The following is a 21,811-nucleotide window of genomic DNA, read 5'->3' on the forward strand; positions in this document are numbered from 1 at the left end:
CATTGGAGATGATACTTCAAATCTAAACTAGCAATATCACCCCCTCAATGGTGCAATGAAATCATCCAACAATGGCATCAAACATGAATTTAGACAAAATCCTCCCTCTACTAGGAATTGTGTCAATTGCAAATGCTCACAAATCTAACAATGGAGCCCCAAAAATGATATTGACAGCCCCCCAAATATTTATCTTCCCAAACTAGACATATCCCTTCCATGTCCATGTAGATGGATCCAAAATAGAGATATGGGCAATTCTAGCACAACCTAGAGGAAACAAATACCGCCCCATAGCCATTGCACACAAGAAACTCTCACAAATTGATAACAATTATACAACAAAAAAAGAGGCCTTAGTATTGGTGTATACACTACCAAAATTTAGACACTATTTACTCTCTACATTTACATTTTATACTCAACATGAACCATTGAATTATTGCTTAAACAAACTAGTAACACAAAGAAGAATATTCAAATGGCTGCTACTCTTTCAAGTATTCACTTTGACCCTTTATGATAAAAGCAAGGAAAAACAATCAAGACCCTATCTATCTTTCTAGAATCAAAACTGAAGAACCAGATGACTACAAAGATCTCACTGGCACAGATATGTTTAGAGTAACTATGGTATCATTAGAGGATGTAGCAACTTTACTATCCACAAGAGAATTTCCACCAAGTATGTCACCGTAGGACAAGCTAACACTTCTACAAAAGTCTCTAGCCTACACATTGATTGAAGGAGAGTTACGTAGAATAAGGAAAGAGGATATTATCATAAGGGTAGCCTATGAGCATGAAAGAGAAGATATACTTAGGTAATCCCATGAAGGAATATTGGTGGTCATAATTCAAGAGAAGTTACCACAAAGAAAGTAAAATTGGCAAGACATTAGTGGCCGCAACTTATGATACCCATGCAAGATATGGATGGAAACTAAGGGCACAAATAAAAACCCTACATGCTCAAATACAACAGCTCTAAGATCAAAGAGAAGTAATAAAGGACCAAATTAATTAAGAGAGGTAGTGAGTTTGAGGCTTATATAGCATCCTTTGTGATACACAAAGCATGGAACAAAAAATACAAATGAAATCTACTATACCAAAAGCCAAACACCTTCTACCTCAAGTCCAACAAGAAAAAGCCCAATGAAACAATAGCACTATTCAACTCAAAGAGATCTAAAAGAACATTTTGTCTACAAATTAAGTCTTTTTGGATGTCTTGTGGATAAGACACAATTTTGAAAGGGGGTGATGTTGGCAAAGATATACCAAAAGACAAAATAGAGATGTTGAGGAAGCAAAACCAATCACAAGGTGCCACAAATAGAATGCAAATCCCAAGACCGACTAAGTCCATTAGTATTAGGTGTATATTATAAGGGGAAAATCCCAAATAGTATGTATATAAATAAAAAGACATAAGAGATGAGAAAAAAGAGAGATAGAATAGGAGATTTGATAGGTATGAGAAGTGTAATGTCCCCAACTTGGACATTGACTTGTTTGTTCTAAAAACTAACCCAAAGGAGTGAATGTTTGGGGTTACAGAAGGCAAATTGTTGGGACATGTAATATTAGAGAAAGGTATATATATTGATCCCGATAGGATAGAGGCTAATCCAAGATCATTATGCTTGCTAGCAAGAAAGAATTAAAGTTATTCTTTGAGAAGATCAACTTCATCGAGAAGTTCATTACAAGTTTTACTAACATAATATGACCACTAAATGAAATGTTGAAGAAACATGCGAAGATGGAATAGACTCCACTAGCCAAGAGAGCATTTGAAGATATTAAATAGGCAATTGTCAATGCTCTCGTCCTCATAAATCCAAACCATATGAGGCCCTTTTACTTATACGCATTTGCATCAAAACACACTTGTGCGGCCATTCTTACATAGAGAACCGAAGGAAAGGATGAGCATCCAATCTCATTCATGAGTTCACCACTCAAGGATGTTGAGTTAAGATACCCCAATGTAGAGAAGCAAGTATACACACTAGTTAAATCAATCAAGAAATTTTGCCACTACATCCTAAGAAGAAAAGTGTATGTCATTGTCCCAGACATTGCAGTCAAGACACTTAATGCAAAATAATCTTGGAAAAAGGAGAGGAAAGTGGATTGCCACTATCTAAGAGTACAATATTTAAATATAACCCATGTAGCTATTCACAATGGAACCTAGAAATTATGATTGTCTCGTGAGGAGGAATCAACATCATTCTTTTTTTTTAAATAATTTGAACATCGTCAGAATTTTGACGGCCAAGACTGACATGTCTGATGGGCATGTTATATGCCCAATGGCATTGTCTCATTGGATGGGTGGCAGAAGACCATCGAAATTCTGAGGGTAAAGACTGACATGTCCGATGGGCATGGTACATGCCCAACGGTATTGGCTCGTTGGATGGGTGCCAAAATACCGTCAGAATTCTGACGAGAAAGAGTAACACGTTCGATGGGTGTGCTATATGCCCGACAACATTGACTCATCGGAATGGCGGTCACGTTCACCATCGGAGGTGTCTTGGTAACCATCAACATTTTGATGGCCTCGAGTAATGTCAAAACATCCAACAACAAGTTTTCATAAATCCAAACCATATGAGGCCCTTTTACTTATACGCATTTACATCAAAACACACTTGTGCGGCCATTCTTACATAGAGAACCGAAGGAAAGGATGAGCATCCAATCACATTCATGAGTTTAGTGCTCAAGGATGCTGAGTTAAGATACCCCAATGTAGAGAAGCAAGTGTACGCGCTAGTTAAATCAATCAAGAAATTTTGCCATTACATCCTAAGAAGTAAAGTGTATACCATTGTCCCTGACATTGCAGTCAAGACACTTAATGCAAAATGATCTTGGCAAAAGGAGAGGAAAGTTGATTGCCATTATCCAAGAATATGATATTGAAATACAACCCATGTAGTTATTCACAATGGAACCTAGAAATTACGATCATATCGTGAGAAGGAATCAACATCATTCTTTTATTTTAAAAATAATTTGAACGTCGTCAGAATTTCGACAGTCAAGACTGACACATTCAACAGGCGTGCTATTTTCCCAATGGCATTGGCTCGTCGGATGGGTGGCAGAAGACCGTCAGAATTTCAATGGTAAAGACTGACATGTCCGATGGGCATGCAATATGCCCGATGGTATTGGCTCGTCGGATGGGTGCTAGAATATCATCAGAATTTCGACGGGAAAGAGTAACACGTCTGACAGGCGTGCTATATGCCCGACGGTATTGGTGGTCACATTCATCGTCAGAGGTGTCCTGGTCTCCGTCAAAATTTTGATGGCCTCGATTAATATCGAGATATCTGATGACAAGTTTTTGATGACACTTTTGGTCATTTGTCTGATGAAATGCAGTTGAAAATCCGATGAATTTCCATTCGAATTCAACCCCAAATGTACTAGTGTTGGGTTAGGTCATCTGGAACATATGCCACACATTAGATCTCATATGGCTATGTTGACCACACTAGCAGAGCGATGGAGGAGTGACACAACTACCTTTCACTTGCCGACTGAGGAGATTACTATCACTGGCGAGGATGTATATCGCATCCTGAGATTGTCGAATTGAGGAGTTAGGGTGATTGCAGATCACGCACCCCCAGATGATGCTATAAAGAGGTTGGTTGGAATAGGAGGGAATCTACGTCATGGACAATTATCATTAGATCGGGCTTTATAACAAGCACCTCTTGATCGACATATCTACTTTTTTGTATGTGCACATACTAGTGGCTTCATTTTTCCAGACAAAGGCAGGCGATCAGTTGTTTTGGGTATGATACGGGTTTGCATTAACGTTATTGATGATGGTCAACTGATGGCTTAGAGGACTCTCATTTTGACTGAGTTATACAGATAGTTGCACTAGATATGTTATCATGGAGGTCATAGTTTTAGTTATGTGACTCTACTCCAGGTGTGGGCATGGGAGCATTTGGCAGTGACTCGTCCAGTTGGACGTGCAAATAGGACAACGGATTTACCTGTTGTATATAGCTATCGATATGGAATGCATTACAAGGAGATAGAGGATGTCAATCATTAGAGGGTCATTTTTGACAGGTTAGATGCTTATCATGTTACATGGCGACCATATATGGCATTAGTCAGTTGGCCCAAGGATCATCGACATATCCCCTATGTCATTACTCTTATGTACATTATCAGTAGGAGAGGGAATGTGATAGAGTGGTATAGACCTGATAGAGTACATTGACAATTTGGTTTTGTAAAGGATGTCCCTAAGGCACCCCATAGACTTAGGAGGAGTACCCGAGAGTGAGCTGTGGACTGGGGAGAACTTTTGGGAGGTAGACAGGCTATGATTGAAGAGTGGAGATTGCTAGCACCTATTGTATGGGATCAATGAGAAAGAGTTGTTGATTCAGGGGTTGCAGATGCATATACAACATAGTGAGCTCAGCATAGGCCCACTCCAATTAGGAGAGCAGGGTTAGCTCCATTGGGGAGAAGGAGGAGAGAGGAATGAGCTCAAGGTGTTAGATTCCAGCAATACCAGCAACTACCATAGTTTTGAGATGGGAAAGAGGGATTCCAACAACACCATCACTGCTAGTTAGGAGGTCAAGGAGAGACAAAGGAGAGGAGAGGATGGAAGGAGGAGATGATGTCAAAGGAGGAGGGATATGGGCAGCAAGGACATAGGCCACAACTATGGATGTTGATTCCCTAGCATCCACACAAGCACAGGCACAGAGACAGGAGCAAAGCTGGGGTAGGATCTCCTTATGACTGATATGGCTATGACAGCATAGGAGAGAGGAGAGAGGACAGGGCTCAACAACACCACCAGATCCAACAACACGGATATGTGCCTTAGAGGAGGTAGTAGCTTAGGCAAATGAGAGATTACGAATTGTTACTACTAAGAGGGATAGCCTCTTTAGGGGAGGGATACAAGAGAGAAGGCCAAGGTGCAACTCCAGGCTGAGAGGGATAGGTTATTACAGGAGAGGGATGCAGCCACAACTATGGGAGATGTCATTGAGAATGCTCGGCAGAGGACTGAGGATATGGTGGCCCAGTACCAGAGGGAGAGAGATGAGGCCAGGAGGGAGGTCAGGTCTAGTGGGGGAGCGAGAGAGATACTGGCAGGGATGTTGGAGAAGAAAATGGTGGAGATAGAGGCGTTATCTCACTGAGCAGGGTGGTACTGAGCTCAGTATTAGCGAGCAATACTGGCTAATCAAAGAGAACAATATGTGCCATCTTCGAGAGCTAGGATAGCCAGTTCCTCACGTAGTGGAGGATCCAGTAGGGGGTCGGGGAGATCCAGTCGTACCACAGGTGGATTCAGCAAGAGAACTCATACACAAGGTAGTAGGCAGAGCACTAGGTCGGCATTAGGATCTGAATCAGGGATAGGGACCTCTAGGAAAAGGACCACCCTAGTCTTCCTTGAGCATTTTGTTACAACTTAATGTAGATTCAGAGCATTATTTTTGGTGTATCATACACAAGATATATTCAATATTTGATTCTTTGCATCCTATGTAGGTTTTTGAGCATGAGAGGTGATCATCATTTTTTTATTTGTTATTAGTCAAAAGTAATTATTTATTCATGATCTACCATATGATGTTTATATTGATACAGTTGTACATATACACTCTTTTAATGGTTATTGTGACATTTTGATATATATATATATATATATGATGATGATGATTTGGCTCCCTATGTATGGCACTTTTTATGCTTTTGATGCATGTTTTAATAGATTTATGATTATGATATGCTATTCTAACATATTTATGATCCACGATGTGATGTACTATATGATATGATGTGATATGACATGTACTGACCACCTTGGTGATGTAGGATAGTGCACTGATGTGATCTTCTATGTGTATTTTTGATGACATGGATATTATACATGATGATATTATGAATAAATGGATGTTTATAATTAAAAATATGATAATGACATGATGAGATGACCTATGTTATGTTGTTTTTATTGATAGCCTATCTACATATTATTTGCATGATAAAAAATGTACATGTCCTAATTAAGAATATGATATGGTATTTTGATGACACAATGCTTTAATAATGATGCATGATGTGATATGTGTAATTTTTATACTATATGGTCCATGGATATGCGATGTTATGTAATGTGAACCATACAATGCAATGAATGAGTTATGTGATACCTACTAACCTATGGGCAATGCAGGATATATAAGTGTAATTCTATTATAATGAAGGATATAACGAATGCTCAAGGATATTCAATAGGGATGATGATCAGGAAGATAAAGGATGTGTGCATATTCTCAAGTGAAATCATGAAAGGAAAATAACCATGTGAATGTAATGCATATGCATATGCAAATGTAAATGAATCATGGAGCACAAGTATCTTTAACATTGATTGTTATTTGAGAAAGCACTTATTTTCTTTAGCACTATATGTGACACACCAAGGTATTAAAAACCAGGGTGTTTTTCACAAACAATGCATGAAATGACCTAAATAAACACACAAAAGATTAATCTAGCACAACACAAAATTCCAAAGAATACTACAGGAAACAGTGCTAGAAAAACCACAAGCAAAAAATATATGCCCTAGTATAACATGAGATAACCAAGACCTCATGAGGTAACAACATGAAACACGTCAAAAACACACCAAGTAGAAACAAAATCCACAAGATCAAACTCCTAGATTTGTTATTCCTAGCACACAATAATATGAAAGATCATGGTGACTAAGAAGTCACAAAACATAGGTGCTTACAAGATTAATCAAAGATAAAAAAGAATCAAAAATCAACACAAGTATCTTAGATATATTTTGCCAAGGAATAACTGATGGATGAGGATTTGATAATGTCTTAGATATATTTTTCCAAGGATGGATGATGGATCACATAGTGTGATCCAAAACATTGATGCAAAAAAACTCACACAATCAAATCCAAAAGCATTATACATATAGGATACATCCTACGCAAATTGATGATTGAATAAAGAACCGATGAGAAGGAATTGACAAAAGAGACTTGATATGATCATGATGAAATAGATTGTCATTAATACTTGATGAAAAAGTAGTAAGGTATGACCCTGAGGATACAACCAATGCGCACATATGAACAGCGAAAGAAGACTATACACAGGGCACATTTAACACAACCAACTAAAAACTTATACAGGACTAAGCTGACACTATGTACAAAAATTCTACACATTTTTTATGTACAAGGAAACTACAATCAGGGGATCACCGCACAGAAGTTCGAATGAGAACAAATGTGGAGATGCACAAAAGTGCAACTGGCAAAGGAAAGTAACAAAAGATATCATGCCAAGATGGGATTGAAAGCAAGCAATAAAAGGATAATGGAATTGCCCTTATATATAGTGGCCATTTCCAATTTTTCACCATATATACATGCCCAAGGCACCACCAAAGGTAGTTTTCATCATAGGACGATTTTTTATTTTATTTTTTCAATTTTTTTGGATTTTTTGGGTTTTGAATGGTACACTTTCATCGATTACGCATAGAATTTATTCAAATGCAGGATATTCAAAGGGTCATTGAGAGGCTCCCCTTCTGGAGTAGATAACTAATAGGCTTCTGAACCATATTTTGTTATGGCCACATACGGGCCCAACCAATTAACCTCAAACTTTCCTTTCTTTTCTCTATCTTGTTGGTTTCTTGGATCCTCCCTAAGCACTAGATCACCAACTTCAAACTCCAGAGTATGGACTTTCTTTTGATATTGTCTATTGAGTCTAGTTTGATATACTTGTAGATGATCATATGCTTTCTGGCATTGTTCATCAAGAAGGTCTAACTGAGCCAACCTTGCCACCCTATAATCTTTGTCAAACAAAAAATCCTTCAAGGATGTGTAAGGATGGTAGTTCAAATTCAATTGGCAAGACTGCTTCTGCACCATAAACAAGGGAGTTCTAATGTTGGTGTGGTATGCCCAGAGGGAAATATTTAAATGAAGGTGTCAATTACGGCCAGTTTCATTGACTACTGTTTTAAGGATACGCAAAAGGGTTTTATTAGTTTCCTCAACTTGGCTATTACCTTGTGTGTAGTATGGAGTAGACCAACGATGTTGGATATAGAATGCAGTGCACAGATCATGTATATGATGGTTTTTAAATGGAGTTCCATTATCAGTAATAATGGTAGAAGGAACTCCATTGCGGCAAAGGATATGGTACAAGATAAATTTTGAAATTTGAACACCAGTGATAAGAGTAAGGGGAATGACTTCAACCCATTTGGTAAAATATTATGTATGTACAATGATGATTTGTGCCCATCTGAAGAAGGGGGACTAATTTTACTAACTAAATCAAGGTCACATGTAGAAAAGGGCCATGGTTTTGTGATTGGTTATAAATCTCGGGATGGAACATGAATTAGGTCACCATGTTGTTGACAAGGTAAACTTTTCTTTACAAACTCACAACAATCATGTTCCATTGTGGGCCAATAGTATCCCATTCTCAAAAATTGTTTGGAAAGGACATATCCACTCGTATGAGCCCCACAAGTTCCGACATGCACTTCTTTCATCACCAAGTTTAGCTTCACTTGAATCTAAACATTTAGAGAGGATGTCGTGATAGTCTTGATGATATAGATTATCTCCTATAATTGTAAATAGAGCACATCGATGAATGATATTTCAGTGATCATTTCGAGATATGTTGGATGGAAGGGTTTTATCTTTTAGGTAGGCACAAATGTCATGATACCAGGGTGATTGGGGGTCAACAATATTGCACACCATATCTGAGTATGATACCTCAAAATTTGGCTAAAGAAGTTGTTGTACCAAGAACTTGCAATTTGGACTATCTGACTCCATGGAAATTGATGAGCCGATAGTGGCCATTGCATCAGCAACTTTTTTCTGAGCTCTAGGGATTTGATCAAATATAATATTCTGGAATCTCTTCCTGAGGTCATTTACCATTTTCTTGTATGGCAATAACTTATCATCCTTGGTTTAATATTCATCACTTACCTATTTAACAACTAAATGTGAATCTCCATACATGATGATGTTTGCAATGTTCCATTGCTTAGCCATTTTAAGTCCTGCAATGAGACCTTCATATTTAGCAATATTATTTGTACATGGAAAAGACAATTTGAAGAATTTAGGAATAGAATCCCCTTATGGTGTGACAAATAAGAAACCTACCCCTAACCCATTATGCGTATGTGATCCATTAAAATAAAGTTTCCATGGGATGTGTGTTGCAATTGTACAAACATACTCACCTAGAAATTCTACAATTAAAGGATGAGTATCTGTTAAGGGTGTTTTCGCTAATTGATCTACAATTACATGTCCTTTAATATCTTTCCTATCTACATGTTGGATATCAAACTCAGTAAGAAGCATGACCCATTTGGCCATATGACCGGTCAGAGTTGTTTTGGATAACATGTATTATAGGGGATCAATTTTATAAATGAGCTTAATTATATGACTTAGCATATAATGTTGAAGCTTTTGTGAATAGAAAACAACAGCTACACATGTTTTTTTTGTGGGTGTGTAATTAATCTTGTATCCCACTAAGGTTATACTAATTTAATAAATGGCACACTCTTTCCCCTGATCATCATGTTGGGAAAGAAGCACCCCCACTACTACTGGAGTAACTGAAATATATAGAAGAAATGGCCTTCCTGGAATTGGTGGCATCAATACTAGAGAGTGTGCTAGATATTCCTTTATTCTATCAAATGCCTGATAACTCTAAGGATCCCACTTGAATTTTGTACCTTTCTTAAGAAGATGTGTGAATGGCTGACATTTATCATCCAACTGGGCAATGAAACGTCTGACAAATTGTAGCTTTCCTTGAAAGCTACACAAATTCTTTAATGTTTTAGGAGGAGGCATTTCGAGAATTACCTTGACTTTCTTAGGGAAAACTTCAATGTCATGCCTAGAGACTATAAAACCAAGGAGTTTACATGATGTAACTCCAAATACACACTTTTTAGGATTAAGGTGCAACTTATACTTAGCCAAACGTTCAAAAAATTGTTCAAGAATAGTTGGATGTTCGGTTGTGGTTTTTTATTTTCCTATGATATCATCTACATAATCCTCCAATATTTTGTGCATGAGATTGTGGAATATTACTTTCATAGCCCACTAGTACATGGCACCTACATTATTAAAGACAAAAGGCATAACTTGATAATAGAAGGTGCCCCAAGGAGTAGTAAAGGTTGTTTTATGTTGATCATCCTCTTCTATTTTTATTTGATTATAAGCTAAAAAACCATCCATAAGGGAGAGCATGTCATGTCCTACTATCAAATCAACTAAGATGTCAATATTAGGAAGTGGAAAATCATCTTTGGGAGCATGCTTTTTTGAGGTCTCTAAAATATGTATAAACCTGGATGGCTCCATTAGATTTAGAGATAGACACCATGTTAGAAATCCATTCTGAATAATCAATCGGTCGAATAAATTTGACCTCTAATATCTTTTCCAATACCGCTTTGATCAGTAATGCAATACGGGGATGAATCTTTTGAATGTTTTGCTTAACAAGATTAACATTTGGATCAATAGCCAGGTGATGTACAACAAGCTCAGAATCAAGCCCGAGCATGTCTACATAGGACAATGCAAAATTAATAGGCCATTTATGAATGATCTGAGAGAAAACTTGAAACTCTTCATTAGACAAAGATGCTGCCACATAGGTAACCCGAGGATTTTTTGCAGTTCCCAAATTAACTTCTCTTGTTTTATGAACGAGAATTGGGGATTTATCAATAATCTGTATGCTTGTGAGAGGAATAGGGGAATCCACATCTTCTAGTACCTCAGAGAGGTTTTCACCAGAAGATACACCCTTTGTTTTTACTTTTTAAGAGTCTACAGGTACCTCAAAAAGGTTTTCACCTATAGATAATTGATTTTTCAATTCTCTTTCACTTTTGAGATTAATGATCCCCTCTTCCATAAAATAGCCTTGAGAGTCCAACTAATAAACTGTATTCAAAACTGGATAATAATATGGTGCACACTCAGTCACTCCCAAAAATTGCAAGAGCATGCCATCATTATGAAATGTATCAAAGTGTGCAATGGTTTGTCCCCAATCAATGAGTTTGGGATGGTGAAGGGAAAGGCTGATTAAAAGAATGGATGTGTCAAAAAGGGTGGATTTGCCAAAGGATGAAGAGCTATCTATATCATCATAAGCTTGTTTGACAACCTCCTTAGGTATGTCTTTGATATCAACCAAGATGTTTTCATGGTTTCCAAAAGTGTCTGCCGAAGTTGAGGCTTCATGAGAAGAATGTCCAAAACCAAGCCCTTGATGATGAATATGTATCAAAGTGTGCAATGGTTTGTCCCCAATCAATGAGCTTGGGATGGTGAAGGGAAAGGCTAATTAAAAGAATGGATGTGTCAAAAAGGGTGGATGTGCCAAAGAATGAAGAGTTGTCTATATCATCGTAAGCTTGTTTGACAACCTCCTCAGGTATGTCTTTGATATCAACCAAGATGTTTTCATGGTTTCCAAAAGTGTTTGCCGAAGTTGAGGCTTCATGAGAAGAATGTCCAAAACCAAGCCCTTGATGATGAATATTTGGGACTAGATCAACAGGTCTTCTGATTCCATGTTCTTCTTTTCCTAATCCTCCACCTTGATAATCCCATTTCTTGGTAGCCAACTTATGTGCTACTGGGTATTTTTTTTTTAAAATGATTAAGGTAGATATCTTTGTCTTCAATAACATCTTTGAAAAGCCACTGATTAATATCTCCCTCTATAACTTCATGATTGAGTTCACCATGGCATTGGAATGTAGTAGAACCACACATTTTGATCACAGGTTCTTTCTTCTTCTATTCTTTAGTAGGTTTCCCATGAGTATGAGGATCTAAAGGTAATGCACCCACTGCAAGGATTTATTATAAGGCATATTCACCACAAGCAGTGTCGTTGATCTTGAGCTGGGAAAAGGTAGATGAAACAGAATCTTTTCCTTTAGGAGTAGTGATTATGGAGTCAGGGACAACATATAAAGATGATGGATTAGTTTGATGAATTCCAACATTAATGTCTGGACAATGATGGGAATATGGGGAAGATGCTTCAAGAGAGACAATGTTCAAATGGTTGAGTGTCACCAAGAATAGTAATTTCATAGCCTTGATAGGGAAATTTTAATCATTGGTGGTAGGTGGATAACACAACCTGCATAGCATGAATCCATGGGCAACCAAGAAGGATATTGAATGGAAGATCAATATCAACGACGTGGCAAAGAGTATCTTGTGGTACTGGGCCCACTTGAATGGGAAGATTAAACATTCCCACTGAGCTTCTCTCTATATTATCAAATGTTTTGATAGTGATGCACTAGTTATGCAAATCCATGATAATATACCCTATTTGTGTAACAAATTTCAATGTACAAATATTTAGGGCATAACCATTATCAATCAAGACTTGCTTAACTTTATAATGCTTGAAAACAACTTCAATATTAAATGAATGAATATGATGGAGATCAAGAACCATGGCATTAGATTGCGTAAAACTAAGATGGTATGTAGCAGATAAATGTGCTACCAAGGCTTGTAATTGCATTGGATCTATGTTGTTGGGAACATGAGTTTCTTGTAATGCACGTTTAAGGATTTCTTTATGAGTGGGTGAAGCTTTCAGCAAGTCTAAAATGGAGATCTGTGCAGGGTCTTACCTAAATTTTCAAGAATGTTATATTGTGTTGACACGGGAACTTGAGATGGAGTAGGTGGAGCTCCAAGAATAGTCATGCAAGCTCTTATAGTGGTTGCAGCACACTGGGTATCAAATCCCCTGACTCGAATCATATTAACATGTTTCTATGCCTGAGTAATACAACCTATTGTAGGACCATAATTAAATGGAACCTTGTTGCAATTGATGTTATTGGTGGAACGACTCTGACTAGCATTGGACGTACTGGTTTATCCTTGATGCTTGGGAATAGCATCTTTATACATACCTAAATTTGCATTGTGTGACTTTCATGTGGTAGGGTCAACATCAATCTTTCCTTGATCAATGAGATCTTGGACTAGATGTTTGAGTTTCATGCATTTGTTTGTCGTGTGACCCTTGACATGGTGATAAGCACAGTATTCATTTTCCTTATACCAATTGGGCTTGGATTTGGACTCATCAAATGGTATTTTCTCTGGATATATCACCATATTGTGATGCTCCATACGTTTGAAGATCACATCCAGGGGTTCCCCCATGGGTGTAAATTGGCATTGTGGATTATTATAAATTGTTTGTCAACGAGGAGCTTGAGAAATAATGATTCCATTGGTATGATTGGTTTGTACATTTGATGTTGGAGTTTGAGGAGTGCGAGAAGCCTAAGGTGATGGATTGACATGTAACGTTGATGACAAATTAGTATATGATTATTGATTAGAATATGCTTGTGTAGGTGGTGGTTTAGCAGCCACGACCATTTGAACTGTTTTAGAATTAGTAACACCATCTCCTACAATGTTAGTTTTTGTTCCAATATCTTTGTCTATCACCACTTGATTTATCAGAAGATTATTTGAAAAGCTTGATGACTCCCTCATCAATCAAGGCTTGTTCTACTAATGGTCCTTTAGTCATGATATCTTTGAAAGCAACCACAAAATTTAGGTGAATGTGATATGCAAGCATGGGATGTATATTACTGATGAATATCAGAACCAATTGAGTATCAGGTACCATAAAAGGGAGACGACCTGTGAGGGCTCTCCATCTTTGGATATAGTCCAAAAGACTCTCACCACCTTTCTATTTAGCTTGACAAAGATCAAACAATGGAGTTTCCCTTTTCCACATTATAATGATAATGAGCCACAAATCATTTTGATAAGTCTACAAATGTAGTAATTACGCCAAATGGTAACTTAGAAAACCATTCCAAGGATGAACCACTAAGACTCTTGGGAAATAGTTGTAGGAGATAATTGTCACAATATGCAACCTCTTGGCAAGCCATATAAAATTCTTTAATGTGATGATGTGGACCACCCTTCTCTTGATATTTAGTAAATTTTGGCATTCCAAAATGTTTAGGAAAATGGCATGATGTTATTGAATTATAAAATGGATATGGACAAAGTTCATCAAATTTGAAAACTTTCTTAGAACTATTGTCTTGTATAGCTTTGAGGGCTACCTTCATTTCCTCCCATTCAGTATTAACTAGGAAAGGTTCAGGAGATGGTTTTGTTGGTTGATAAAGTGGTGTTTGATGTGCCATTTGAGATGGTCACATATAGTTTTGTTGTTGTTGTGAGCATTGATAACCTGGCACACTTTGATACTAGAATATTTTGTTGACCAAAAGGTGTTTGTTGTTGCCAATATTGTGGCAATTGTTGTTGTTGAATTTGAGGTGATTGCGAATAAGTAGCCAAATTCTATTGTGGTGGAAGTTGTTGACACTGCACGTTTTGAGGTTGTTGAATTTTATGAATACTAACTTGCAGATAACTACTTCCAGCATAACTTGGATGAGATATATTAGGTTATGGCATACTATATGATGGAGGATTTTGAGGAGTGTCACTTGGCAATTGTTCCACATTAGGAAGAATATATGATGAGGATGGTGGTTGCAAGTAACTAAATCATGGTTGTGGGACAATAGGTGTTATAGTAACTTGAGGTTGATGTTGAGGTGTGCTCATAATTTGTGGCATAGATCGTATAGATGGAGGCACAAATGATATTGATGCTACATAACTCATGCTTCCAGTCATGGCTTGTGTACCAGATAATAAAGGATAACCTAGCATACCTATGGTCAAAGGTGGTGTTTGTGTGGATGACAAATTCAATGGTCTTGTGACTAGAATGACGAAAGGAGCCGTATGCACTATGCTAGAAGTCATGGGCATTTGTGGAAACATGGGCATTGAAGTAGTGAGCTACATAGATGGTATATTAGCGGGTGCATTATAAATGACTCCTCCCGAGGCTAAGAATGGTATAGAACTTTTTGGAGCCTTGTAGAAAGGTTGATAATGTCTTGTCAATGTATCTCGAGGTGATAATTCCATAGATATTGGTGGGACATTTTGTTGTGGTGGTGTTATTGATGCTTGAACAAAAGGAGATACTGACAAAGGTTGTTGTAAAGTTATCTATTGTTGAGGTGGTTCTTGAAGACTAGTAGTTACAGGTGTGTCAGATGACACAATGGTCATACCTTGTGCAACCATATGAGCAAAGATTAGATGTTTACGTTTTTCAATAATTTCATCAACTATTTGTGCATTTTATGCGTTTGAAAGACATTGATCGAGATGATTTGCTGAAATATTAATCTCATCTAGTTGATTAACCATAGTTTCTTCAGGAGTGACTAGATTAAGTGGATAAAAACTAACAAGGACACTTTCTGATAATGTAGGATTAGTACCCAAGTCGGGATTCAATTGTGGATTAGATGTCCCTATTCCTAACTGAGAGGATTTTTGTTCCATTGCTTGTCAAGACTGGGATCAAGTGGTGACGGGCATGAACCAAACTTGATATCAAAGATTTAGATTAAATTGATTTGATTAACAAAAGGACAGACATGATGACTGATTATGGTTATTTTGGTACTCAAATTGCAAATAGATAATTTGAACAACTCAACTTTAAAAGGTCACTTGAGAGGATGCAATCAAGAAACAAGATGATTGTGGACTAGACTTTTGGCATGAAGCAATAAACCCACAATGATGCAGACCAAGCTCTAAAATCAATATAGTCAAAAGAACTAGTGATGATAGTTGCTAAAATGATATGTAAATTTGCAATTTTAGATATGAGACCAAAGATGATGAAAGGATTTGATTCGATGTGATTTGATGTGGTTTGATATGATTTTATAGGATTTGATTTGATTTGATTTGATTTGATAATGATGTGATTTTATGATTGGATTAAAGATTTGATTATGATGAAAAGATCAATCCCTAACTTTAGGAACAAAGTGTGACAATGATGAGATGATGATAACAAAAATTGACAAAGGATACAATTTTGACAATAGTAACGATGCAAAACCAAAATTATGACTAAGATATTGACTTGACAACTAAGATAATCAAGATGAGGAAATAAGTCAAGACCTTGATAGGTGATAGTAATGATGCAAAAAGGCAAAACAAAATTGGATAACTGGTAAACTTGTGACAGTATAATTAAAGACTATATTCTAAACAAATTTGGGTAGCATAACAAGACAATAAGCAATCTCGCCAATTGTCATAGCAATCCCTTCGTTTCAACAGGCGATCCCAAGGTTACTAAGATCGATAGACTATAAACAGAGAAATCCCGCTATTTCAACTTACTAGTAAAACTCACAAAGGCAATCCCGCTATTTTTAAAATGGCAAAAACAGAGCAATCCCACCACTCCAAGACTAGTAAAAACAAGGCGATCTCGTTGTTTCAGAAAAGACTTGCAGTGAATACTTGACAGAGCAATCATGCCACTCTAAGACTATAAAATCAAGGCGATCCCACCATTTCAGGAAACACTCATAGGAAATACTTGGGTGAACCCATAATAGTGGGTTACACTTTTTTGCCAACTTTGACACTTCAATTTTCATTTTTCGGGAAAAACCTCACATTCAAACACTTATTACTGCTAAACCATAAGGAATTTGCAGATGATGTAAACTAGTGATTTGTGACATTTTGTGTGAAGATTCTAAATTTTTTTTTTTGAAATTTTTTTGATTCAATTTATTTTCATTTTTTTATCTCCCTGGAAAACTAGTTTTTTACAAAAAACAACATTTTTAAAGAGTGATACTCATTTTCTATGGAATAATTTTTTTTCTAAAATAGATATGAATGTGATTCTTTTGAACTTAGTTTTTTGACATCCATATCTAACATTTCCAATTGGTTTCATAACATTATCTTCAATATTTCATATTTTATTAAGTTTTAAAGTCGAGTTAACTATAATTTTGACATATGTTCATTTGGTTGATCATAACTTGTTGTGTATGTATCCAAATTTAATTTATTTATTTTTTGTTGGAAAGAGGACTTCAATACCTAGTGCACAGATAATTTTTAGAATTTGTTTTCACTTGTTTACTATTTTTCTATAACCGTTGAACTCGGAAGTTGATATTCGGTATGAAAACTATGTTTAGTTAATCTAAAAACAAAATCATAATAAACTCTTTATATATTAAAATAATAGTCATTAGAAAGCTTGCTTTGATTACTACTATCATGTATTTGGGTTTGTCAAAATTCATCCATTTTTTCCCCCAATTTGAGATTTGAAGGACAAAAATCTGCAGAAACCATGAGAGGCTTGGGGGGAAACCAAAACCAAGTAGGTTTGATAAAACACATGTTCTATCGAAGGGGGTTTGATTGAACCCCCCTTCTATCAAACCCCCTAATAAAAAAATTTCATTTTATACTTTTTTGGGTTCAATCGGAAGTGGGTTTCGATCGAATGTGTTTTTTACATTCAATCGAAAGGGGGTTTTGATAGAACATGGCTAAAATTGATTTTTGGATTAAAGAGTCAATTTTTTTCATTCAAAAAAGTGTAACCCACTATTGCGGGTTCACCCACTTGAAAGAGAAATCCTACCACTCTAAGAATAGTAAAAACAAGGTGATCCCATCATTTCAAAAAAGACTCACAACAAATACTTGAGAGAGAAATCCCACCACTCTAAGACTAGTAAAATAAAGGCGATCCCGCCATTTCAGATTGAGACAGATTTTTGGATTGAAGATTTTGATATTTCTGAGATTTTTGGTGATTATTTAACAAAAGATATAAATGACACCAAACAGAACAATCACACAAGTAAAATAAACACATTAAAAGTCATGTACTTCCTAGGCTAGTCAAATAACAGTACCTGTTGAATCCCCTTGCCCTGAATATCTCATTCAATTGGATAGATAGAATCTTAGTAGCACTGGTTCCACTCCATGACACACACTTCTCAGACATGCCAAGCTTCAAATTTCTAAGGATTCAAAAATCTTGAGAAATTTACTATCTCAAGTTGAAGGGTACATAAGGGGTTTCTTCGGTATGCACATATCCCAATACGTAAGTCAACAAGTAGAAGGTTTTTTGGCAGCTAATAACAATTTAGTTTATAGTGGAGGTACTTTCAAGGTAAATCTAGTGGTTATATATGCGATGGCTAGCTCATTTAAGAGATATCCCAGCCTGTAGAACACAGGTTTTTATGCATCTGCCAAACAAACACCAGGGGATTTTGACTTTCGTCAAGATCACAAAGCTATTTGCATGTAGATACTGAGGGAAACCATTGGCATAACACAATGGCACTAGTTGATTATGGTTTTCACCAAAATCATAAATATTTATATAGTGGATCGAAAGAGTACTACTTGGGTCATTCTCTCTCACCCAACCTTATTAGCTACTCGGGAGACAAGCCCTCCTACTTAAAAAGTAAAAGCGAGTGTTGTTAACACTTTTCTCTTGCACCTAGGTCCATGAAATCTAGGGAAGAGGATAGTGTGTGTTAATGGTAGGACCACTCTACATGCACAAAGTGCCAAACACGAAAGACAGAGGTTTATTCCTTTATGAAATTGAAATATTTTCTAACTACAAGACACAAGGTTCATTTTAACTGAAAACATTTTGGCAATTGCACCCCTCTTTGGTGGTCCTGCAACAAACATGTTAAAGTTTTAAAGCATTGGGGTCTTCTTATCTTTAAACCTACACCAAATATCAACTAAAACAAGAAAAAAAAAAAAAAAAGCAGATTAGCAGATTAGTAAGAAACTAAGAAAAAATCAATTTTGGAAAATGACAGAGAATTAAACACAGAGCAATCTTGTTGTTTCTTCTAGCAATCTCGCTATTTTTCCCTTCAATTGCGCAATTTTGCTAGTAAATAATTATTTTGACAGAACATTAAAACACAAAAAACCAACCAATCAATCCCGCTATTAAATTAAATGTGCTTGGGATGACTAAATTCAATTAGTCAAATTAATGAAATTTTAGGTGCCTACAACTATTTTCCATCAACAAGGTGCATCTGAAATGCAACAAAATTTTTGAACTATCCTTCAAAACATAAGAAATGCTTTGTCATTGCAGCCTGATTGGGAGATTTTTATGAACCAAACAAACCCAAAATTAACTATTGAGCAAAACAAAGAATTCTACACATCAATACCTTTATCTGCAACAAATGGATCAACAAGACTGCATAGTAGAAAAATTCTTAAACAATTAAACTTGCTTGTTGCTAGAAGTGTGGCTCAAATTGGAAGGCAAACAAATACTAAATATGACAATGATAAACAACTTCCATTCAAAGTGCTATTATGCATAAATCAACAAGTAATGTTAATAGCTAATCTATGGATCGAAGTTGGCCTTGTAAATGGCTCAATAAAACAAATCAAAACAATTGTCTATGAAAACAATTCTAAACCACCAGATTTACTGAAATACTTAGTGGTACAATTTCAAAATTATAATGGGCCTCCATGGGATATTGTAAATCCAAAAGACATACCCATTGCTCCAGGTGGTCGTACACAAGTTCTATTAACAATGGCCTGGGCCATCACAATACACAAATCCCAAGCACTCACATTAAACATAGCCACAATAGACATAGGGAAAACTAAAAAATAGGGACTTACATATACAACAATTTCAAGGGTCAGGTCACTTGAAGTTTTGTAGATTGAACCACCATTCTCTTTTGAAAGATATTCAAAAATGAAGAACAATGCTTATACCACTATTAGAAAGAAAGAAGAAGCTCACTTGCAACTACTATCCAACCAAACAAACAACTATCAAATTTAAGATGTGCATCCCTAAATTGGCTTCCAACCTGTTGGGTGAAAATTTTGTAAACTAATGAAGGTTCACAAAATGTGTGTTTCATGACAGCACATGAAACGATATCTCTCAGAAGGCAAGATATAATTTCTCCTGATTATAAGGGAAGGCTCCCCCTTGCTACTATAACTATTTTCTATTTTTCCTACCTACTAACTTTATACTAATCCAAGGTACAATAACAACTTAGTTCTCTTCTTTCAAAACTAGTTATATTTAGTTCTCTTTAAGAATAGACTTTTCCCTTTGTTGGCAATTGACACTCAATTGGTTGGTTTCACTATGTTGTCATTGATAGAAACATGGTATCTTGTTTTGGCTTCATGTTTTGGTTCAGTTGTGTATCGACAGGCACTTCACAGACACTTCACCAACACCAGGACCGGCAGGATGAAAGGAATTCTTTGGTTACCAACAATGCAAGCCGACATGGTTTAGAATAAGGTTATTGGTATTGGAGGCTGACATCTCTTGGATCTGGCATCTTATTGGTATTGGAGGCTGACATCTCTTGGATCTGGCATCGGCAATTGTTTTTTATATTCATGTATTTATATTATCTAGATGACATGTATATTGATATTGTAATTATCTTTGTAAGTCGACATAAGGCATGATAAATTGTATAAGGTATATAGGTTAGTTGGATTAGATCATTTTGATATGGATAAGTGGATGATGATATGAATGTGAATATGGATGGATAGAATATACGAAATATATCAAAGAGATCATGTATGTGAGGATATTTATGTAAGGGTTATTCCGGTAAGGGTTTAGGGTTTCAGACTGGAACAGACAAAGCTTAACCGAAACTGTATTCGAGCATAGAAGATGTTATCTTAGCAGTTCAATCATTTCTCTGAATTGTAGTCTGGATTTATATGTAATTAGTGAGGCTCCTTTTGTGATTGAGCAATGTGCTCTAGGCTGTAAGCCTTCCTACAAGTTCAGGCCCCTATATTTTGTAATATCGCTTCATATGGCCAGTGGATTGATATTGTGGGTCACAAATCCCACCATGGTTTTTCCTCTTTGAAGTTTTCCACGTATAATTCAGTGTGTTATGGTATTCATTTATGTGATTTGCTTATTTGTTGCTTTACTTCTTTCAATTCTATATGTACCGATATGTCGGTTGGTGTATGCATGCTTTAATAAGGTTAAAATTGATCATACCGGTAGAACACTGATTCTCCCCCCCCCCCCCCCCCCTCTTAGTGTTCTTGGATTCCAACACCCTCAACATTCTTTTTTACCATATGGGGTACCAGGGTCCAAGTGTTGTTCTCAATTTGATCCAATTCCTCCTCCATGGCTTTAACCCGATGATTATCACCAAATGCCTTCTTAGCACTTCTAGGTTCAATGGTGGAGATCATGAAAGAGTTCTCTCTTATTCTCCTTCTAGTTAGTACTCCAGAATTCTTATCCCCAATAATCTATTCAGGACTATGGTTCAGTCTTACATATCTAGGAATAGCATGATCATTCTCTTCAGGTTCAGCTTCTTTATTATCATCTTTTTCTAAATTTATTTATTCCGGTTGAACAAGTGCTTCAGAATTTGCTTTACCAGTTTCTGATTTAACAATTTCAGGTTCCAAAAGCAAAATTCAAGGATCTTCATCCTTTTTCTCTGAATTGGTTCTTTCTGAGACTTTAGGACATTCATCTACTCGAACATCAGCACTCTCAACAATTCGCTATGTCTGGTTGTTGAAGCATTTGTAGGCCTTACTCTTGGTGGAATAGACAATAAATATGCCTTCATCACTCTTAACTTCAA

This window comes from Cryptomeria japonica, chromosome 5, assembly GCF_030272615.1.
Source record: "Cryptomeria japonica chromosome 5, Sugi_1.0, whole genome shotgun sequence".
NCBI classification, from domain to species: Eukaryota; Viridiplantae; Streptophyta; class Pinopsida; order Cupressales; family Cupressaceae; genus Cryptomeria; species Cryptomeria japonica.